The following is a 25,132-nucleotide window of genomic DNA, read 5'->3' as shown; positions in this document are numbered from 1 at the left end:
TGAGACTATTTGCTGTACAGAAAACATTTGCAGTTGGTGAAAGGTATGTTTGCTAAATAACTTGTCCTCTTTTCTACAAGTTTTTCTGTGGAATAGATTGGCTTTAGAATTTTGTAAGTGGTTTTAGAATAATGTTGAGAGGCTGTAATCTTACAGAAAACAAAGCTACTTTAAATGGACAAATGTGGAATAAATGGCTTATAGATAATCCCCTGTGAATAGATGTGCCATGTCTCAGGTTGGTTATAGATCTGCTATGTTAATTGGTGAGAATGAAGTAGAGTTCTCTGGGAATAAATCAGAGCTGTCAAACTATCTAAAATGATAGTCATTTCCGGGTTGGCACAGATAATAATGCTAATGATTGTCAGTGGAATCTTTGTACAAAAGATATTGCATTTCCCTAATATTTTATCTCTTACTAATGTCCTTATTTTCTTTTCAGTAGTTGCAATCTCAAACAGTAAACACTGTTAACCCTCAGCTATTTACAACAGAATCCACTATCAGAATCCACTAGTCAGCTACGAATAAAGCAGTTACATTTCTTAGGCGGGCTTCTATCAACAGTACAAGATCATGCATTCTGAAGTTGAACTAAGCTGAGTGAAGTTTAAGATGAGCACACACCTCAGCTCTTCTGGAAATCTAATTTATCAAGTAGAATATATATATATATATTGCAGACCTTCTCTGGACAGCGGGGTGCAGTAGGTGTGCCTTGTATCTTCCTTAATTCCTGCAAAAATTGTGGAAGATTTAATTTATCTCCTTGACAAGGTGGCTGTGGCTAAAAGTGAAGCAGGAAAGGACAGATTCTTCCTTTTCGCATGGGAGAAAATTATATTACAGGTAAAGCATAAGTTCCATAGAAAACTGTGTGATTGAGGTTCCTGCGAGCTTATACTTTATCCAAGATTCTTGCAGATGTAAAAGTATGCATTTTCTTTTGTCCATCATTATCATTTATTACTAAAAACCTCAGGCTATATATTTTCTTTATTTCTTCTTTTGCACGTGCTGTACATAGAAGTCTGTGGCTACTGATTTCAACCCTGAGCAGACATTCAGAAAAAACTCAATAAATTTCAGAAACAATTTTCCTAGGCATTTCCATGAGACTTGCTCTCCTAAACATTAGAGACTTTCCCAGATCACTTCTTGCCTCTTGTAATTTGTCCAAGAGCCTGGTTTTCTTTCACTCTGCTTATCAAGGACTGCAATTTGACCTATGTTGTCTTATGATTACTAGCACTTAGGCAGGCTTGGTCTAATAAAAACAGATTTGGAAAAAATCCAACTTTACTCTTCGTTAAGCATTCAAATATATATATATTACTCATTTACCTAATTACTTTGAATTAAATCAAAATTTATACATTGATATTTCAAATGTGCCTGAAATGCAGCCATATCAAATTTAATAATGTCCTCAGCAGTCTAAAAATATTTTAACTGAATGGGAAAGAAAATTACAGTCATCCTTTATCTCATTTGTATAAGACCTCTATACTAGCCTGTCTTAAATGGAAATAATGAGATTTAGATAACCAGTAGTTCAATGTCAGTAGGAGATAGCATAATTAAAGATCGAAGGTCTGATTTTAGATTTCTTCATAGCTTAATTTCCAGACAAACTGGAAACTCAGCATTTTCCTAAACAAGCAAATATAAGGAAATGACACTTGACCAAGGCCAGCGATTTTCTAGCTGTCTGTGGATGAAAACATGCCCCAAATCCACTGGAGACAGAGAAGTTAAAACTGGGATGATACATGTGTATCTGTACATGTCTGTGTGCAAGCCAAGTGTTAAGTCTTCCATTACAGTCAATGGAAACCATTTATGAAGTGCAGATTTTCTTGAGAGAAGCTGCACTTTTTTGGAGTAGCTAGAGGCCAAGCAGAATAATACATGTCATATAAATGGAGTTATATGTCTGTGTAATTGAATTTTGCACATAGTACAGTATAAAGGGGAAACCAGGAATGGCTCAGTTTGCCCTAAAATAGATACTTTGGACTGTTACTTTACTATCTACTTATATAGCATCTAGTAGAATATATCATTGTCCCTCATTGAGGGTGCTGCATCTGTTATTTCTGATAAAATATTAGATCTGTTTCAAATGTAGTGCTTTATAGATTAATACGTTATGAGGATAAATGTGTAAAAGACTGTGACATGCTCTGATGCTACTGTAATGGAGGCTGCATAAAAACCTAAGTGAAATAGATTTTCAAAAATCAGCTTGTTCATGAACAAAAATGTGCTGCATTATCTGAGTAAATAATTTGGGGAAAATTGTTCCCTTTACTCTTATACCAAAATTGATTTACACAAACAATAGAGCATATTGTAGGTAGATGTTTTTATGTTCTGCCACTTACTCAGGAAAACATCAGAAAAATGGTTAGAAATTAAATACTTTTTGTACAAAATATCTGACTTCACTCTAGCAACCACACTGTGGTTTTTTCAGAGTTCCTTTTGATGGAAGACTTGTGTTAGCATTGGGAGATAAAAAAGTATTTTAAGAATCTGTGAGGCTGTTTGCTTGTGCTCCTTTTGGGTATGCACTTTGCTCCTCTGTAATGAGGAGTATATTATTGGTGAGGAAAGCCTGTCTCGTTCTCTGAATAGGGAGTGTGGTGTGCCTATGGATTCCTTTTCCATGAAAGTAGTGGAAGTAAAACTACACTTCTTCAAAGACTAATGAGGTGGTTCTGCAGCTGGGCTTCAGCAGCACCAAGTACTGTTATCATTCACTCATCCTTAGACAGAGCTCACCGGTGTAATTATATATCACACAACATTGTCCTCAGAGTGTCAATGACGGATAGCATTGTTTTTGCAGCAGTGCTTTTCTGAAAAAAACTAAGAATAAATTCAAGTCACTCAGCTTCACTGCAAGGAATGTTTGCTGAACTCATCAAACATTATGGGTACAGGACTGCTTGGGCAGCAGTGAAGATTATGGGCAGCTTAAGCAATATGGGAAAAGCTATAATTCCACTGAATTCTGAATTCAGACAGAGAAGAGTCAAATGAGAATGGAACTGATTTCCTTGTGCCAATATTTGTGCCTCTTCTGTTGGATGGATATTTTGTAAGGTGATCTCTTCATAATCATACCAATATCATTATACAGTCTATATTTCTATGATTATGATTATATTGATGATTATAAAAACATATTTGTGTTTTCTTAGATTTTTCATCCCTTTTTATGGCAAAACAACTGAAAGGTCCTAGAATATTTAATTTTCTTTCTCTGTAGGTAGGAACTTTAGGTTTGAAGAAACAAGATTTCAAAACAAAGAATAGCATTTAGACACATAAATATCAAAATATCCCATAACTTTGACTTTCTAATATGGCATCTGAAATAAGAGCCCCACTTAGCTCTAAGTTATTTCTAAAGTGATTAAGAATATTTTATTTGGGCAAAACTTATTTATCACTGTTAGATACATATTTATAAGTGCAATTTACTTATAATTTACTTAACACATCCTTACAAAGATTTTTCATTAAGTTTTATGAATTTGAAACTTCTTTTTTGCCTTTTAATTTCATGGCAATTATCATATGTGTAGATTTAGAATGAACAAAATTTGAAAAAATATTCTTAATTTAAAGTACTGAGAATTGCTACCCTCAATAAGGTTCTGCTGTAGTAGATTACTGAAGATATGCCTTTACTCATTTTGGGAAACAAAATGCTATTTTTGGTATTTGACTTGACAAATTTTTTGCTTGAACTCCTTTATACAGTTTTCAATCAAAAGCTACACTGTGCTGCTCAAATTCGAACAAATCGAAAGATAACATATTCCACCAGAAATGCACTGTAATACACCAACACTCTCAAGTGACACCACTTTCTGAAATGTCATTAAATCTAAATCTGTTCAGTTAGATAAAAATCTCATTTGAAGGAATGAAGATTCCATAATCTACCATCATTAAATTTATATACTTGTGCTCACTTCTGTGTAAGTATTTCATATGCATGTGCATATGCTTATCAATGTATACTTTATTCCTAGTTAGGGGTTATAAAACTGGACTTAAATATTGGAATATGGATATTGGAAACTTTAGGATATAAACATTGTAAGAAGCCCATAATGATTCCAGAAAGAAATCTTATTATTACAAGAAATTAACAGGAAGAAATCCAAATATCTGAAAAGTGGAAATATTGTTATTTGTGACACTGGAACCAGCAGTTCACCACCACAGACTATTATATAAACCTAAAACATGCACAGCCTTCGTCCCCTGCTGTGCTAAGTGTGGTGATGCACAGTGCCAGCACCCAGACAGCACTGTGTCATGGCGAATAGTCTACACCTACGCAGATGCCCTGTACAGTGTGTGGGCATTCCCACCAGCAACAGTCATCACTGAGTAGAAGTGGCTGGGAAAGGAATACAAGCTGTTACACTTATTACACAGAGACTTAAAGCATCATTTTAGTTAAACTGATGTTATTTTAAAAACTTTTTTCAAGTTTTTAACTTGCTGCAAGTTTCCTTTTGAATATAGTAGAAGTTTGAACAACCTAGTGCATAGCTCACGGATGGATGTTAGTTGACATGAGATGTTTGCAAGCCACATATTTACTCTGATTAGTTTGAAATCTGATATTGGCAGGAAATGAACAGTTAACGTAAAACCTTGAAAACCTATGCATATTCCTGATTAATGTATTCCTCGATTTGTGATTCAGATATGGTACTATCATATTATTTGTTTTTCTGTGATCAGGGAGTAATGAATCTTCAACTGCCATTTCAACTGCCATATGTTAGCAGTGCAAACATAGTAATGTACCACACTCTCCCCTCAGTGAGATGAATTCAACCACAAGCAAAAGCACAAGATCCAAGGCAGCCTATACCCTCTCACTGCCAGGCTAAAGGCAAGAACTCCAAGGAAAGGAGTAGATGGGAACAAGTCCATGCTCAGTGCTGCCAGGAAAAAGACTCTGTGCCCACTCCACCCCCGAGATACCCCTGTACAACAAGTATGAGTCTCTGGATGTGAAATGCCCATCTGGGGGTGATAAGAACCCATTTGCACTAGAGAAGTCAACAAAACCAAGATCAGAAAATCCTTCCCCCAGTTTCAAGGTTGTATCCTGAAAGAAGAAATGGGCATTATAGGTGACCCCTCCCTGCAGGGGACTGCATACCCAATATGCCAAGCAGGCCAACCCTCTTAGAGAAGTCTGCTGCCTTCCTAGAGCTTGGATGAAGGATGTTACCGGGAAACTACCTAGTCTGGTATAACCAACAGACCATGACCCATGACTGCTTTTCTATATGTTAGGTGATGAAACAGCTACACAAAGTTCAGAATCCATCAAAAGGGACTTCATAACCTCGAGATGTCTTCAGAATTGAGTGCACAAGTCACCGTCTTCTCTGCTTCCTCCACTGGATAAGGACACTAAAAGAAACAGAGTGATTCAGACAAGAAACACTTGGCTTTGTGGCACCTGTGCGCACAATGAGGTGAAGCAACATTAAAGAGGGAAGCTAGAATTAAGGTAATTAAGATGAAATGAGATCTAAAGCACATGAAGGACAACACAGAATAAATTGACCAGTAAAGTATTGCACAGTTATTGCAGATGCCTAAAGTGGATCCTGGGAGTAAACTGTTTTGGTAAGAAAGAAAGTAAACAAAATTTTGTGGATCAAAAAAAAAAGTACTGAAAAAGTAAATCTGCCAACTTCCTGGGATAATTCAAATGGACAAGTGACTTAGAAAATTTGTTTTTATTTGAAACCGTAACTACTGAGAGAAATAGAAATCTAGCTGTCTAGTTTGCCTTGAAATAAAATGCGATCTGAAATGAGTTTGAAAATTTTACTGCAATATCTGAGATTATCTGGTTAATTGCAGAGAAGTACCAATTAATTATTTAGTTGCCATGAAAAACACTTCTGTATATAGAGCTCAAGAAAAGTCTGCAGCCTCAATTAAACTCATTAATATACTGTGTAGACACATTTGAATGAATCTCTGGAGACAGAGAGCAGAGACAAATGGAAGCAAGATTTTCACCTCTGCTGATGCCAGTTCAAGTCTGTATCTGTTATGTTCTTTGGAGTTCAAGGAGAAAAGTCACTGGCAGCTAAATTCTTGGCTTTTGTATTCCCCAGCTTGTTTCAGTGCAAGTATAACAGATGCAAAGATAGGATTCTGCTGTAGGCAAGAATAAGCAGTAGTCTGTATGGTATTTACACATGGGATGTATCTCTGAGCTGTAGCTGTAGCCTCTGGATGGAGCCTGGAGAGAGATTCAGTTCATGTTGAAATAGCTAGTTGGTACTACATTGCTTTCCCTGCAAATAGATACCTAGAACAGCTTGAGATACTTCAGGGTATCTTTCCTGGTTTACAGTTATCTCTCCAGAGGTATCCAGAAGGCCCTTCATAGGTACCATGTCATATTTTCCAGTCCCATGTGGCCTGGTGCTAATGAATTTCTTGGGGCTACCTTAGATGCCCTGTCACATGTAAATTTGTAGTGGGCAAAAAATGAGCAAACTATGGTTCCAAAAATTTTTTTATCAGTCCAAGTAAATTAAGAACAAAACAGTTGCTAGTCCAGATAAATGACACTCTTCCACTAATAATGTTTGATTTATATAATCTAATTTATGGGTATGAAGTTAATAACACAGTTAAGATATATGGGATTTATCCTCTGGGGAGATAAATAAGGAGAGTATGGCAGGTAAGTCCATTGCAGACAGTCCCCTGACTGACAGGTGCTGTACAACAGCACGTGTGGGGTGAGCAGAACTAGGATGGTGACAAGAAGACCTAGACTGTAGCAAATTGACTGCTAGATGGAGCATAATGTGTTCTTGTAGCTTGTGGACTACAAGGAATATTTTCTGGCTACACAATGTGTTAATAACAGAGTGAACCCGTATAGCTCAGCTGGAAATTGTTCATCTGTAGATTTCTGTGTTTGAGAGTCTTTATTTAAAACTGCTCAACACATGTATTTGAAAATACATGTGATGATTTGAAAATACATGACTGATGATTCTCATTCAGCAACAGTACTGCCATCACCACTAATACTAGTAAACCTGATATCATATAAGATATGTTAGGAAAGTTTGGCAAATGTATTGAGTTTTTCGTAAACTTCTTTTGCTACCAGTGATGAAGTGGAAAGATCTTTTACATCAGATTTAAGAATTAAGATCAAATACTTGGAAATTTATACCCTATTCAGTTTACTAATAGTCATTAATATTCAGTGTAATTTGAAAGCCAGTCCCATTTCCTTGTAAAGACAGTCCAAGTTCTAGACGAATTAATGGTCTGAACAGAAAAATGTAGAACGGTGTAATTATACAGAATGTGAATTTCAAGAGCTTTCAATTCACAAAGCAATTGTATTTTACTCTAATATTTTACTTGTGTTTAATATACACAAAGGATGTACATTTGAAAAGGGTGTCTGTGAGATATATGTATTTGCACCATGAATCCTCTGTCACATGTTTAGACAGTACAGTTAACAAAAAATACAATTGCTGTTCCAACATTTTTTCTGCCCTCCCAGACTTAGCAGGGCATGTATTTTTATAGTTTAACAAGCTTTCCTATTAGATTTTGAAAAATGAATCTAGTTATTGACATACTTGAGGCATATTCAATTAGTCTTGATTTGGTATATTTGATTTAAGGGTTTTTGATTATTTGTTCCATGTTCTAACTTGACAACTTAGAGATGGGATGAAATTAACCTGTCAGGAAGGATTAATGAACTGATTTTGTTCACTAGTTTAGATGATTTACACGAATTCTACTGCAGCGGATCTTGCCACTGGATCAACATTCATTTCTGAAAATGGATTAAAGGTCAATGTTATGATATCCTATACTTTCATATACTAATTAACATTCATTTACCAGAGGAATGAAAAGAAAATATGTACAGCAGTGAACTGCTCTGTAGTTTAATTAAAACCATGTTGGTTTTTTTTGTTGTTGTTGGAAAATTAACATATTAATAAATTATTAGTATATACATCAAATACTGATCAGTGTAATTAATGGACAAAGCAATTAATTGAAAGTTAGACATGCCTATTTTTATTACAATAAATGTCCTATAAACTTTCTTATATACAGTACAGAACTACTGATTGAAAAGGTGTGCTTCACTGAGCAGCTTAGCGAGTTGTTACTAATATAAGAAAGCACAAAAATATGAAGAAGATTATGCTATAGTCTATTAATAAGCTACAAATGATTTATTAACTCTGAATGTTCAAAAATTTTCAAAGTCAGCTCAAGCTGAGCTTGGTATAGAAATCGGACAGACGGTGTCAGTGCAGGAAGGAGGCTTGGGTCTGCCTGAAAAATAGAGCGCTTTTGTTCCTCACCATCTCAGCTCCAGCTGAGGGGAAAGCGGCGGGAATGCATACATTGCTCAACTCCTTTTGTTGCAAAACACATTCATTCATATTACAACTTTAAGTTGTAACTTTGTTACAGATTTCTTCTTTCATAGCATATGTAAATGTGAAAATGAGCAGAAAACATTTATAATAAATCTTGCTTTCTGCAAAAAGCCATAAAAATAAATGGATTGAATATTACAGAATATCTTTTTCTTCATCTTTGTGGGAAGTTTACAACACTTGGCCTCTATATTCAATTAATATGTTCTTGTCTGTCTTTCTAAATTCCAGCAATTCCATGGAATTTTTGCGGTGTGATCTTAACTGAAGTAACTTTTGATTGTGGCTAGCTTGGCTGAGATATTGCAGTGGAAGTGATGTGAGGGATGTGTTGGAATATCTTGACTAGAGAGATGTTTGCTTTGATGGATGGACACAGTCAATCAGCTGGTTACATGCATTGGCTGCTTGCATGAGGATGAAAGTCTAGATTCTACTAATGGCTGCATTGATTTAGCTGTGGTGTAGAGTCAGACACAACTATGGTACAGGAAGATTAGGGAAAGATGGTAGAACCAGGGAGAATAAATTGGCTAGGAAGAAAAACAATGTAGTGTGACAGGTGCTAGAAAACAAGAGCTAATGGAGAGTAACAACTGAACTGTGCAGTCTGGCTGAGAAGCCAGCAAGAAGACACTTTATCAAATAAAAGCCACTTATTGCAGTTTCCTATTGCGTTTGCATGTGCTACAACTGCTTATTTTTAACAGAAATTATTATTTTGTCTCTTACTAATGTGACACAGACATTTCTTGAATTGTGAAAAAGTAGGCACATCTGATTGTCAGTTTTTTCTAAGCAACGCAGTATTTTATGTAAGACAGCTAATGACCTTTCATCTATGTCAAGTGAAAGACTCATGCTGGCTTTAGAGCACAAGAATTGATCTCTAGATTTTCAAAGCACTAAGGAAGATAATTTTACATTATTTTGAAAACATCATGAGTAAAATGGCTCTTTCTAGATAATACTTTTTAGTTTTGCTGTTTCAGAGTAGTAAACTCTCTTCCTTATTGTGCTGTCCTAAATGAACTTTTGTAAAAAGTAAAAAGAACTATGCTTTAAACAGGAATGGTGCAAAACTGGTGATTTCATTATTAGGGTAACACCTGTAAATTATTAACGTACTGCATGTTTATTTTCTTTAATCTACATTAGAGTGACTTTCATTTTATGTGCAGTGTGTTACATTTTGCATCTGAGTGATATTTTAAAATAGATGGTTTGCTAAGTGACTTCAATTTATTGACAAGTGGGCAGGACTAAAGACCATTAAAACAATAGCTCTTCAGTGTATTGCTTTTATCTCAATACATTTTAGTTCTGTAATGAGGATAGTTCTTAGATATAGTGATTTTCCCAAGATGCTTCATCTTCTGAATTTATCTTCATTAGCAACAAGTTATCCTGGTTATTTAACTGAAACACATATTATGAGATATTAAAAATATTAGGAAAAAACTTCTACATCTTACATATTTTTGCACAGTCTCATTGTGAGGAAGACTGCCTTGAGTCAAGACAGCTTCTGTGACTCTCCTCTAAGAAATTATTTAAGATAGAAGATCTTGGTAAGAATTCAGTAGCTATTTGTACATAATGTTATGACTGTGCTTAAATTATAGACACCTTAAAAATGATGCTTTATCTCCAATAACCACACATTATTAAACATTACTGGACAAGAATAAAAATAAGCTCCTTAAATCCTATCTAGTTTGTTACATAATGAAGATCTCAGTTTCAACATAATGAATAATCCCAATGTGTCATCCATCTGTGCAACCCCTTATTCTACAGGTGGTCTGGATTCTCCCTGGACTCACCATGTTGCTTGTGTTGTCCTATGGCCAAGCAACTTACTCTGTCTTTGTGCCCTTTTAAGCATCTGCTGGAAAAACAGCAAATGCAGAACATGGCCTCATGCACTATTTACCCTGGGTCAAGTATAGGGTGACCTTCAGTTTACCTTTTCCCACTGTAAGCCACATAAGGCTTATTATCTAAAATGTAGCTGCACCTTGATGTGCCTCCAGGTACATAGCTTCATTAATCACAGTGTATCTTGCCTGTGTGTGTTTCTGAACCAGCAGCTCCCCTTAGTTCCCCCTCTTGCTTGTCCTGTACTACCCTCAATGCTGTTTCTTATTCCCATTGTAGAGAAGTGCCCTAAAGGGTTACTTCCTGCTATGTGTATGGACACACAACGTACGTTAGTGCTCTCTGAAGCAAGGCCTGGGAAATCTTCTTCTGTTTGCCATTTTACCTTCTTATTGACCTGTATCTATTTTTCCACTCTTAAAAAATTAAATAATAAAATTGTACATCTTAAAGTGTTTTTTAATTGCACTGGCTACTTCTGAACTGGTAGAATAATTTGCATCTGATAAGAAGGCTCAAGTAGGAAAGTATGAATGATTGATTTTGTGCTTATTTTAGTATAATAAAATGATTTTGAAGTACATTGGATTTCTATTTATAGTAAATTAGTGGTTTCAAAGTGATTTTACTCTTGCACTAATTAAACGTATAAAGTTAAATGTGTTTTAAAATCTTTTCAGAATCAATATGTTGCTTCTTTGTCCCCCCTTTTTTTTTTTTCCAAATAATTCTGCATTTTTCATATGTTGCAACTTCTCTTAGTATCAGGATTGTGAAGATGAGGGTCATGCTCATATACAGGCAGCAATACCATGGGCTATTATCCACAGCTTGAGTTACAGTGTTTATAATTTGTAAAACAGCAACCAAAAGAGAATCCCAATAGTATAAGCTTTTCGTAAAGGGAAATAAAGTGTTTAATGTTTCTTAATTTTTCTTCTTTGGGATCTGTAAAAAGACAATGCACTTAGAAGTTAGATAGATAGATAGAGCTCCTTCATTAAAATTGCAAAGGTTCCTGGGGCCAGGAAAGCAATTTGTGAAGGCACAGAGGTAAACATTTTGCTCAAAGGAAATTAATAAAATGTTCCCCAGTGATTCTGAAACAGGGTTGCTAAAATATTTTCTTCGCTGTGCATGGAATAATGAGGTCACCATAGCAAACAGAGAGTTGCACACTTGGACCACAATAGTTCAATGCTTTCAGCAGACTGGCAGCTTTTTGCACCTCTTCCCAGGGCTAGGATGGCAGAACAGCTGTCTCCTGCTCAGGGTCTTTCCCATGAGGGTGCTGCCATAGATATAGTAGTTGGAATTTGGAGCAGTGCTTACTTTCATGGGTATTCACCACCAGAGCCAAATGCGTTATTTGCACGCAGGCTGCAGAGGGAAAAGTCTCTGTTGGGCTTCTTATTCTTGCCACTCCAGTTGTAAATAGGTTTTATTCCACTGTACTATTATATACATATTTAAAATGAAACGTACACTCTGCTGAACAGATTCTTCTGTTTTTTGAATGGTTTGGAAATATTCACAACAGCACAAACAAGCAAAATATGGCTACCTCTACAAAATGCAACTGATAAGAATCTTTAAAGAAAAAAATGTGGAATAACAGAAAAACATATTGAAAATGAGAAGTTTCAGGGCAAAAGAGCTTCAGTACTACTTGCTTGCTGTCAAGTGTTCCTACAACATGGGTTGAGAATTGAGGCTGCTCAATTACTCTTTTTGTTGATATGCTTGCTAACAAATGAAGGAACTTAAAATATTCATTTTAAATTGCATGTATTATCTTTTAATTCAACCATGCTCAAAATTGATTTCATTTTTTTGAAAAGATGAAGACAGGACTTGTATTAAAAATAATGAAGTTCCATGCATTAATACGTACACATCACTGTAGACAGAAAAAACCCAACTTTTCTACCTATGAAAATTGTGCAGTGTCATTACTCTGAAGTCCCCACCTAACACAAATGTTAGCTGTGGAATAGAAATGGGAATGAGATGAGGTGAAACTTGTAAACTGGATGAAGATAATTCTACTTCTTTGGAGAAAAATGGTATAAAAGGGAAAATAGAAGAAAACTGCTAGGTGGAGAAAAGTGAAAGGAAATGAAGGAGTGTAAAAATGGAGACTGAAAGATCTGTTGAGCAGAGGCTTTGGAACAGGCTAGCATGAAAGCTTTGATTGTTTCTGACTTGCTGTGAAACTCATCTACTGGAGCGCAGGATTTAGGACTGCCATCTCCCTTTGGGTTTTACTGATCCCGGAATACTTTATAAGTGCTCATGATTTGCTGTCATGATTCCTGGAATAATTAGCAAATCACATCTTTGAATTCCAAAGCAGTAGCAAGTGACTGTTTTTTCAGTGTCCATTTCTATTGCCATGCTAAAAATTGCAGGGAAGCTTATTTTTTTTCCTAGAAGTGAGAAACTCATTTGGCTAGAAAGTGTTGAAATGTTTACTCAATCATCTCTCTTTTTTTCTTGCCTGGCTGCAGGCTAAATCAGTATTAAAAAAAAAAACAAAACATTGAAAACTGTAAAAAATATGAAATCTGTTCTTATTCTAACAAGAGGATGCTGAAATGTGAAGATTCTCTGGAGTGTGTCCTCCTTTGTATAGAGTGATTTATTTTCTTGCATTTTCATCGCTTCAAACAAATGCCCTAATTGTGTGTGGAGAGATGTTCAATGCTACAATTCTATTGCAAGGCAGCTGTTTGATTGCCATGGAACATGATAGCACAGTGCATATTCTTAATCAAAATGTTTGGTTAACAAGAAAGGTCAAAGAAGCAATTAGTGGAGGAATACAGTTGTATTGTCTGCCATGTGCTATTTGACTACAATACAAACTGACACCAGGGTGAATTCTGCTATTGGAATCACAGAGGTGACCTAGGGCACTCTATCAAGCTTGCTTTGACCCTGACAGCTTTTGACCAGCTATTTGTTGTCATATCTTTCTGACTGAACAAGATGACAAATACACACAAGGCCTCATGCTCAAATGCTGCGTTCTGTGAAGTGAGACAGATTTTGACCTTTAATTGGTTGAGGTCCCTGCATCTTGTGACTCCGCATCTGCTATCTTTATTGTCTTGTAGTGGACAGAAATTTTGCTAACTGCTGTAGCAGTACATGCACCCAGAATAGGAAAAATTTACCTGTAGTTATATGGCATTGGAATCAGTTATTCCGCAAGACAGTCATTTTTATATAAAAAAGATTGTCTTGACTTTGCAGTATAATGCAGGTTTTGCTTCAAGTTATAAGCCTCTAATGCTGCATCTTATTCTGTGTTGATGCAGGGGCCTAACCAGATAAAAGAAAAAGAAGAATTTGTGCTGAATTTGAAAAATAATAAATGGACAAATAGGGACTTTGTCCAAAACTAGAACATTTGAATAAATATATTTACTTACTCTTAAAAAATAGAGATCTATGAGCAGTTTCAAAAGTTAGCCTTTCAAATAGGAAGAAGTTAACAATAGGTTTTTGTGGCTCTAGTAAAAGCAAGAATGCAATTTATTTATTTTTTTCTGTAAAGGATCAGAATTTTTCAGTTAACTTTAGATGACTTAAGGTTGTGGTGCAGGAAAAATCCTTTATCACAGATGTTTTCCTCAATCATGAAATACATGTCTTGTAAGCCTTGAAAATATCATTTTTTACTTAATTTCTCTCTGCTTTGAGTTTGCTTGTGTCTCTGCACACATGAGGTAGGCACCAGTTATTAGTGGAACACTAACAAGCCACAAAATACAAGCCAAGAAAAACTGCCTAGGAGGAATTAAGTGTAGAAAACTCTTCACTGGAGAACTGAACTGGAGAAAGAGGGATGAAAATCAATCACCAAGACAGAATGGATGTTTGTTTATAAATTAACACATAGAGTATCAATAACTTAGTCCCATGTGGCTTTTTCCTGCTTTTGGACTGTTTTTGTGAAGCCTTTCATGGGTGACTTAGCTATATCCTTTGGAGATCTTGGTTGCTTTTGTTTTAGCACTTCAACATACAACAGCTCCAGGGAGGCATGAACGGGGTGATTTCATGGGTCCCTGCTCAAAGGGACAAGGCATTTCAAGGTACCACTCAGCTGCTGTCTACTGACAGAGTTTGTGAACTCCTACTCATCCCACATCCCTCTGTTGCCTGGTGCCTCTGCTTGCTCCTCTCTGATTGTACGCCTCAGAGCTCAGCTTTTACTAACTCTGCTTTTATCTACCTGCGTCCTTTCCCATAACTATTTCTTGTCTTGAGCTAGAGGCTCATATTACACTTATCCCATGCTTTATTCCCCTGAGAATCCCCATCCTTGCATTGCCATTTTTCCTTTGTTCAGCAAGCACAGCCTAGAATAGTTCTTCTGCCCAATCTACCCCATTTGCAGAGGACAACAGGATTACCGGTGTAACATGTGCATTACAATATAGGTAGGAGTATATAAACTTATTTGATGTGAAAATATAGCTGCATTATTTAGGTTGTGGTAAACCATATAAGAAATTTTCATGAAACACTGCTTCCAGCATTAATTGAAATCAAGAGAGATTTGAACATCTTCACACTACTTCTTATCTCAAGCCATTTTAGAAAAAAACTATAATGATTAAAGGCAATGACTTATAATGGGAGAATATTTAGTGGATAGCATGTAGTCAGCACTAAGTATTTTTCACTTAGAAAAATGTAGCTTCTCTATGAACAAATGTATAGATAATTTTAGTAGGTATATACATGAGAACTGTTGCCTAGCTAGGAGTTTCAGGGCTAGGCTGCAGTTTAATGAAGACGTAAAAGATAGAAGTAGAGTAGAAAATACTTTGACAATAAAGCCAGTACCCACCTGAGAGGAATTACAAACACAGTTGGTCATGCAAAGAGATCTGCAGAGCTTTGCAGAGAAAGATACAAGAATTATGGACAAAAAAAAAAAAAAAAAAAAAAAAAAAAAAAAAAAAAAAAAGGGCCGGACCAGCCCTTAAACCGTTGACAACATGAAAGTGAAGGAATATAAAAAAAAAAAAGAAGTGGTCCATAGAAATATTTAACAGAAGATAGAAACCCAGAAAGCAGAAAATAAGGCATTTGCAGCGTGATAAGGACTGGAAACTAGATTTGTAACATCAGAAATATCATAATTCAGTCTCTTATTCCAAGTAAAAGCTTTGATAACTCTCTTGATGAAGTGTGTGCTGATGAATATTCAGTAAATAGTAATCATTTGCAATTATTGCTAGTAGCTGGATTTTGCATCTTTCTGCTTTATGACTGCATTTGATTCAAGAATGATGTGAAAGGAACTCCAGCATTCTAGATACTTGCCTGAATTAAAGCTGCATGAAAATAGTTAACCTCCCCAAACTTTGTACAGTATGAAAATGCTGGCTTTGGTGTATTTTTTTTTCTTTAATGTAAAACCTAAGCAATTAGAAATTTCTGTCTTCTGAATATACTGCCTGCCCGAGGTTGAACACTGGGGATTTTTGTTCTGAAACATTCAGGGCTTTCTTCAATCAGCTAAATATAGGTTTCTATTTAAGATACCCCGAATTAGCCACATGGAGTTGGTGGAGAGCATGAACACCTATGGGATACACATGTACCTCTGAAAAGGCAGCTGGGGTACCTCATATGGTGCAGTGTGTCTCTGTCAGGCAATTGAGTTGTTTATTCAGAAATACTGAATGGAGAAATAATTGTATCGACAAAGTTTCTTCAAGCAAATTTCAGATTTTTAAATAGATTCTGATTTCACTTTCTGTTATAATGCACGTATTAACACAAAACACCCACAGAAGTAAGGACTCCCTGTGTAGATGTGGAGGTGTGTATGGAAGGATGATGATCATGTGGTGGGACAACCACAAATGATGACTCCAAGGTGGGCTCTTGCCAGAGATCTTCATCAGAATCCACAGTCAAATTGCCTAGAAAAATGGACCATGGATAGCAGACTTCTTGTGTTGATTCATAGCCACTTTCAGAGCCAAAGTCTTCACCAAAGCAATGATATTTCCATGTAGATGGTCTGGGCAGCTAACCTGTCTTGTGGTCCATTTGGTCTACCATGCTTACATAAGTAGGTCCTGCAATAAGGGAGGGGGAATAATATGGTTTCTGAAACAATAAAGAAGCTAAACGTGTAGTATGTTTTGATAAGGCAATAGGTATGATTCCAACACATCTAATTTTCAAGGAATGACTGGCTCAGATATTCTCATCTACACAGTGCAAACAGCGCTACATTCAAAGAGCAGTGTTTTTATAGCTTTGTGGCTTGGATATTCATGTTTGCATAAGGCACAAAGCAGTGATAAATTGCACTTTTGGGATATGTCATGACAACTCCTCACCTTGTTCTGCTAAGTGTTAAAGTACATAATTATCCACAGCTTTGTGTTTTCTTCTGCATCACTATTGGGTTTCCTAATATCACTGTCATTTTGTTAAGGACAGAATTTTAGCAATTTCTTCAATTTGAGCTCATATAGCAAGGGTCTTAGCAAAAACTTGCCTACTGCCATTTAATAATTTAGATGTGAATTTATGTTTTCCTAGTGTTGTAATGTATGTCTAAATATAGCAAGTTCACCTAAATCCAAGTGATGAACATGTATCTGAGATACAAAACTGAGATTCTCTGTCCTTTGGTAACTTTGATAGAAAAATCATATCCCACCCCACACCCTTTATCTCCTGTTTCTACTTTTCTGTCGGATGTGGTTTCTCAGTCCTGATATACCATGTGCCAGGCCTACATATTCCACTCTCTAGTCTGATACACCAACAAAAGTATGGAATACAAATAATTTTTCCTTGATGATTATCAAGAGTAGATGGTTTTGTGGCTTAATCTTCCACATGGTATTTTAAAATATATTTTTCTGAGACACCACTATTAACTCTTTTCTTTCTCTTTCTGTTCTGAATGTTGCTGTTCTGTTTTATTTAGCCCATGAAAATGAGCTGCAATAAAAGACTGCCCTGTGGCTTATGATTTGCTCTTGCTGCTTATTCCACAGCATCTCACATTTTACTTATACTCAGCAAAATTCAGTTTAAGCGCCCCAAATGGTTTTGATCTAAGATCAGCATTCACAATCACAGTACAGAAACAAATTATAATATATATATCCAAACCAGTTTAATGTTCTTTCTCTCTGCTGTGAGAAGTGTGGCTGCTTGGCATTCTCCTCCCAACCAGCGTTTTGTGATAGTGCAAGAACTGAGCAGAAATGTTGCACTGCTGCCTGTAGTCAAAATATGTAAGATCAGATTCCATCCAGTCTCGTTTAGATCCTGAAATAGACACCCCTTTCAGCTGTGACTGATATTCATAGATTATGTAGTTTCATACTTGGTTTTCTATCACTCTGTGCTCCCATGTCATCTTCTTCTCTTTCCCACTTGCTCAGATGTTTCCAGAGTATGAAAACACTGCATTTTTCTTCAAGAAGAATGGCATTACTTCCCGTGATATTATTTCAAAAGGAAGTTTACAATGGTTGAAATGTTTGGTATTTCCACAGTAAACATTGTCAACTTTCTCTGTGGGATCTTGGGATCTTAGGGCGTGGCTCTGCTTGCCACTGCTGGAGGGAAGCTGTTCTGCATGCAGGCCGCCAGCGCAGCTCCCGGGGTCCCTGAGGAAGGCTGCCTGGACATCCCAAAGATGCAAACTGCTCTATAAATGCTATGTGCAATCACAAATATATGTATGATTTATTCAGGACCCTGAGCCTCTTAGGCAGAACTGATGTGGCAAATAAAGATAGGAAAAGCAGATGCTTTATTTACTTGTTAATATGACTCTCAATCTCTCGCTAATCAAAATCTCTCCATAAACAAGACCAATCTGATGCATGCATCTATTCCACATACAGGCTGTATTGTCAGTGGTGTCATGCTGAATTCCGTATGGCTCAGGGCCTTTCCCACCTGCAAGATCAGATCCTTGACTGCAACCAGTTGGTGGCATTGTAGCATTACTGCAACTTTCTGAAGTGGCTGTAATTTCACTCAGGGCAGTCCAGAAAGCTATGAAGAGACTAGATTTTGAAGGGGAATAGCCTAAAAAATTTCATGCTGAAAATGTTGCTGGTGTATCTAGAGCTGAAAGACAATGCACAAGCAGAAAATTCTTTTAATGACCAAAATTTATAAATCAAAAGCTATATTTAAAGAATAAGCAATGTGTAGGAAGATCTGGGAAAGTGATGATAACCTTGTATTTAGAACACATGCACAATACTATCTCTGTTTTCTTTGAGCTCTTTGGCAATTATGAACTACTCATTAGAAAATACATTTAAGAAACTGGGGAAAGGAGAGGAATTACACTTCAAATATATAAAAGTGCAGCAGATCTGAAAAAGTAAAATTAGAGAAATAATGTATTTTTTTATGCCTATTCTACGGATTTATTTATTTATTTATTTATTTATTCTAAACAGGGAAAACCATGGTATAAATTGGGGCACAGAAGCGTGAAGTAGAAACATAATAATTCTAAACTTCACTCTAACGTGTTATTTCACTGTCATTTCCTGAGTTATGAACCTTCCTTTCCTCTCTCTTCTCAGTTCTGATGGAAAGGAGATAATGCTGTAAAGCTTTCAGCACTGAAAGGACTAATTAGTTAATGTCTGTAAAATGTGTTGAAAAATGCTGTGTGCTGACAACATTTTAGCATGTTGTTCACAAATTAAGGTTACAGGGGAACTGCTGTTAACCCCCTCTCCAAACCAGCACTGCTTTCTAGCTCCTGGGTACTTGCAGGTGGTTTGCATTACAACTGCATTGGCTGCATTTATATTTGTACCCAGAGGGCAGTGCTCAGCCCGTTTTGTCTGGTTCAGACCTAGGACTTGACTCAAATTTAGTCTCAGAAGGATATTCTCACCACCAGCATCTTTTTTAACTCTCACCATGATAAGACTTGAAAACATACCGTGAATCTGAAAAACCCCTGTGCGATGAGGAAGTATGTTTTTTTTCAGGTCTGACAGTGCACAAAAGTCTAAATGAAACCAATCAGCACTGCAAACTGAAGCTAGACACTGATGGCACCACTCGTGTGCAGTGGTGTCTTTCCTAAGATGGTTTTCTCTTAATGTTTTCTAAACAATAATTAAGCCTTAGCTGTACTGTGAAAAGAAGTCACAGTTGCCAGCTCATAGAGATTTGTGAGTGGTAGGATTGTGCATGGTGACATGATAAGAGAAGAAACATTATCCCTTCAGTTCAGTTACAATCCACCTGCCCTCTGACCAGCTGCCTGCATCACTTTCCTGCTTCATGGCAGTCAAGCAGATAATAAAATCAGCAAGTAAATTGGAGGAAAAGGTAGGAAGTAAGGATTAGGAAAAGCCCAGCAGTTCTGAGCAGCTCAGCCCACTTACTGTTATTTTCTGTGGACTTTGCAAACAGCTCTCTCATCCCATTCCTCTCTTTATGAAGTGCTAATGGGAATATGGTGAAACCCTCTGAATGCTGGGGAAAGATCACTATGGAGGAGATCTGAGAAAAGAAAGTCACTGAGATAGAGGCTGAAGGTCAGGGCTGATTTTGAGCTTGTGATGCCCCGGAGTGGAGGACAAGACCTGCTGTGGTGCCAAGGACACAGATCTCCTGTTATAAAAAGTCTGTAGGAGTGGACACTGAGAGCTTTGTTTGTTCACATGAGTGCAGGCAGAGTGGACAGGATTAAAAGGAAAAATAAGAAATGAAAAATGTTATGAAGTTGGATGAACTTGTAACTGAAACTATTGATTTTGGGGGGATCTTCTCTCCATCATCACCGCTTCTGCTTGTTCTCACGTGCACAGGAGCATAAGGTAGTTGTTGGATGTACATTTATTGTAGTTAGCTTGAATTTGCTTACAGTTCCTTTTGCATAAAATTAGTTTGTGTGAAAATAGTGCGGTGTGAAGTAACAGCCACCTTTCTAGTGGGATTACAGTAACGAGTGTATGAGGCCTCTGAGACCGTCAGTGTAAATCCCACAGCTTCTCTCAGATGCCATACATTTTGCTCTATGGTGATTTCTCTGTGCACCATGGCTCTGACTTGCGCAATCCACCTGTATTTGCACAGAGAATGTATGAACTGATTGAAAAAAATCATTCAGGAATAACCTCTTAAGCAGTGGGCATATCACTCTTTCTCACACAGTTTTCGCCTATGCCCTCTGTGGAGAGCCAGCCTGTGCTGAAAGCATTACTCCACCAAGCCAAGGCATTTACCGTGTGGAACAAACTTGAAGTGGGGACTGTTGTAACTCAAGATAACTTAGAAGTGAAGACAGTCCAAAGAAATGGTAATTTTGGCAAGGATCACATTGTAAGAAATTGACTGGTCTGCCTATGAAAACTGCCACAGCTTTTTGCTTCAACTGGAACACAACTGCGTTTCTTTCATAAATTGTCCAAAAATAAGTGGGGGGAAAAAAAAGAATTTTTCCATCATGAGCAAAAGAAGGGCTTAGCATATGGCTTGAGTTTTCCCACTGATTTCAGCTGCAGTGCACTGAGCCTTTATTATATCCAGAGCTGAAAGCTCACCCCTTGTTCATCTTTTTGTCTCTTGTGTTGGTGCAGGACAGTGCGCTGTGAAGTGAAGACATAGATGGGGACCCAGGTGTTTCTTCCGACTAAAAGCCTCTCTGCTGGAACTTCCTGACTCATTTCCCTGATTACAAGACAGCAGGTGTCAAATACATCAGAAAAAGAACAAAGGACATTATCTATCCATACTTAATTAAAGGCAGAAATGCACTCAAGCCTGGCTGTCTGAACCAGAAGGTCATTAAGGTGATTGTGTTTTAATTTATTTTAACTGTGTAGGAAGAAATTTAAGATGATTGCTGAGAGCAGTGCACGTTGAAGAATAGAATTATTTTCTTATTTTTTGATTGCTTCTGTTTTGATTTGTTTTTAGAAAAATACTATTTTTGAATTTCCTTACAGTTACATTATTTTTGTAAGTACTTTCTGAGAATGCAGCACACAGCACTCATGTAAAATGTACAAGGTAGTCTGATAAATATGCAGTCATACCATCTTACCTTTAGCTTAAATGTCATTGGAGGAACAGGGTTTCAACTCCATCATCTTCAGTGGTTACATTACTGTTTTTTTAACAGTTTAAATTTTCTATTACATGAATTCTATCTCTTCATCAAGTGGAAATGGGACTCACATATCTTACAGTTCACCTTGCTACTGTATGTTCTTCATGAATTTGGACTCCCTTTTGGTTCTGTAAAGATTTTCAGCATGAAGGATTAGGAAAAGAGATGTAATCTGTTTAGAAAAGGCACTTGGATGTGTTCCAGGTAAAATGACTGCTGTGTTAGTAGCTTAACCATGTAAAAGTTGTAGTGGAATATCAGTGATTTTCATACCAAGTTTGTAAAATTTATACAAATTATCTTACAGCAAAAACAGAACCATGCCTGCCCTAGAAACATTCTGGAACATACATAGTTCTAGTGCATTCATATTATTTTCTTGTAACTGTGGCATTAACATAATTAAGATTACCATATATTGCTGTGTATACCATCTTCCAGTATTTAGGATTCCTTATATTACGGAATGCTTTTATAACATTGAATAAAGAATCTACTGATCAGCAAGGGCTTAGTGGGGGTGCAAGGCAAGATGTTGGTATAATAAGATGATGTAAGTACTATGAACTGACTACTTGAAGGCATAGCAGGAAGTGAAATTTTAAGATGCTTTGAAAATAGCCATTGCCTTATAAATAGTCTTTAGACACGTTACTTCACTAGGTCCATAAAGCCTTGGACTCTGGTTCATATGCTTTACAGAAATAGTTCTTATCTCCATGAAACCATCTATGAGTACTGAGTTTCTTCATGCATTTTACTATGCTGATTATAGCACCTGTAAAACTCACAGTCTGACATCCTGATTCAGACTTCATTGATCACCCTGGGAGGGGCATCTGATTCAAATTCCAATGTTCTAATATGAATTAATGAGAATAATTCAGGTGTACCCTTAAAACTTGCTCATATCAAGTCCTAGGAATATATGTGGGACTAAAACTCTTGGTGAGCTTATTTTCCAAAACAAAACCTTAATGTAGAGTTATCTCTGATATTTTGCAGCATGGTCAAGGAGTGCTTTGCAGCAAGATTCTGAAAAATGGAAATCTTGAAGCCTTCCAAGAGTTGTTAACACTAAACAGTTCAGGTAATGATAAATCGAAAGTATTTTTGGTTGTATCTCACCATTACTAATAGAGATAGTGAGGAGAAAGGAAATCTTGTCAAAAATAGTTCGGTGTGACACAGAGTGGTGCTACAGAATCTCCTTGATTTGTAATAGAGAATGTTATGCTTAAGTTTGTTGTTTTTTTTTTTTTTTCGTTTTTATTATGTAAGATACGAACAGCTTTAACAGCACTTACACCTTGTGTTCAGTGAATTTGAAAAAGCTGGCCTGTTTCTGGACATTGAACATTTTAAAAAGTCACTGGGTTTATAGAATTTTTGCCTGGAGCACAAAAAGTTAATGTGAACCACAGAGTGTTGCTCTTGTATAAATTAATATCTTTAGGAGTTAAATTTTGTCTTTCATATATTTTGGTCTCTTTTAAGAATCTCATAATTTAGGGCCCTTGATCCAGTGCTTAAAAGCATATTTAAATGGTGATGCGTACTCCTTTTTTTTTGTTTGCCAAGATATTGATTGCAAAGTGGGCAAGGAAGTGACAGCAACAGATTGCCCTAATGACTGAATTCTACTGTTGCCCATATTACATTAATTAAATAAAACGTTAATAACCTCCATGTCAAAATATCAGTACAGATATAGAGAAAGTGAAAGCTGTTCCCTGGAGCATGGATGAGAAAAGTAATGCAAAGTGTTGTGATTCCATTCCAAATGGAAAAGTTGTTTGAAGCTGCACTGGAGAAAATGGTTGGGTTGCTTCTCACTTGGAATAAATTCCATTCCTGTGATGCTTTGGCTGAGGGCAAAAGTGGGCACAGTTATTAAAAAGAATACTCAAACCCCAACAGATTCCCAGAATACAGCTCTAGAAGAATAGTGTGAGTCCAGTTAGGAGATAAACAATATGCATTAAGCTATACCAAACTAAAGGTTGCGACTAAATTTTCCCACCAGGGTGCCTGCGGTTGGGCAGCTGAAAACATCATTAAGTCAATCTCTAAGGCCAGAGATCAGGAAAGCTCTTCAGCACACTCTGAATCAGTTCCTATTCAAGAAGACCCTATGCACAAGACTAAATTTAAGAAGGCATTTAAATCCTGCTGATTTCAATGGGATTTAAGCACAGATCTAATATTAAACATCTGTTTAAATATTCTCTTAAATAGAGACATTTTCCTTAATGGAGGCTGAAGTTCAAAACTATTAGTCTTGTGTATTTTAATTCACTTAAATTCAAAAGACAAATAAAGAATTTTCCTTGTATGGAGTGTTTTATGATCACGTTATAGCATCGTCTGTTCCAACAAATAATGGTTTAACTGTTTTCCATTCAGCTGTTAAAATGCTCAGCTGTGTGACGCTGAGCAGGACCTGAGAAAGTCATTGTGGAAGCGTGGCTGCCAGCTACATGATTGATACTTTCCAGTGCACGCCTGTTCTCAGATCTGAGTTTCTGTTAGAAAAAATATCTGTATTATGCTGCTTTGTGAGTACGTTTCACCTTAGTCACCCTTAGTTGTTGAAAGCGGAATGAGAAGGCTTAACAGTTTGCCCCATACTCCATTTGTAACAAATGGAGAGACATAGGAATCCTGAGAGGATAATTCACCTGATTTGTCTTATACATTAGGCACTCTGAAAGCAATGCCTTCTATTTAGTTCTGTGGAGACTACAATAGATACAAAGAGCAAAATAACGCTACTTGATAGAGCAAATTCTCAGCTACAGAACACTATTTTTCAACATGGTCAACACCAGGCATTACTTTTGGATCAGCTCTTGTATGTATGTGAAACATGTGTTCGTCTTTAATTTGCTGGATGTTTATTGAATGTTACATGATAATAAAATTCCAGATGTTGGGAATTTCTGTAAACCGACTGCGGTCTTTAAGGGTATGTAGAGAAATATTTTCTTCTGGCTAGCTATAAATCTTCCCGAGAAATGCCAATATTTTGCCTTGATCTTTCTTTTTTCCCCCAAATTGAAACAACTGGTGCTCAGGTGCTACAGAATATGCACTCCTAAATATTGCAGGGAGAAGAGAACGGTGAATGTGTCACTACACTGAACAGGTAGGTGTTAACTTCCAGCCATTCATCATCTTTTGCCTGCTAGTCTTAGATTAAACTTCCCTCTCAAGCCTTGTCTTGATGGCGTTCAAAATCAGAGCATAGTGTACTAATAGTGCACTCTCTGATTCATTATAATGATAGGCCAGTTTCTTGTAGATGCCTTGAAGTTTGAAGGCCATAAGTATGAGGGCTACTCTGGAAGTACTACCTCCTATTTTATTAGGTTAGTGGATACTGGTGGTATGGCAGTAGAGGCCGAACCTTCCTGCCAATACTCTGTGACATGGTGACAGCCATGTGAATGATAAGCTACATTCCGAATGACCATGCAGATTTTTATGAGCTTGACATGGAGGCTTCTGTTCATCACTGTGGAAAATGCATAGCTAATGGCTGTGACTATGTTGAAAAATAGTGTTTTGTAGTGAAGAATTTGCTCTACCA

General features: G+C 36.7%; 1 long non-coding RNA gene across 2 annotated transcripts in view; it reads left to right on the top strand.

Moving 5' to 3' along the window:
- Positions 1-25,132, top strand: part of LOC112533151 — an 88,082-nt gene that overhangs the window by 37,305 nt on the left and 25,645 nt on the right. For both annotated transcript variants that reach the window (XR_005842607.2, XR_006932269.1), the window contains 2 exons: positions 21,008-21,220; positions 22,546-22,630. This is a non-coding gene — a long non-coding RNA (uncharacterized LOC112533151). The remainder of the gene's footprint in view (positions 1-21,007; positions 21,221-22,545; positions 22,631-25,132) is intronic.

Source organism: Gallus gallus, chromosome 1 (genome assembly GCF_016699485.2).
Source record: "Gallus gallus isolate bGalGal1 chromosome 1, bGalGal1.mat.broiler.GRCg7b, whole genome shotgun sequence".
Taxonomy (NCBI): Eukaryota; Metazoa; Chordata; class Aves; order Galliformes; family Phasianidae; genus Gallus; species Gallus gallus.
This window is presented reverse-complemented; position numbering and strand designations above follow the sequence as displayed.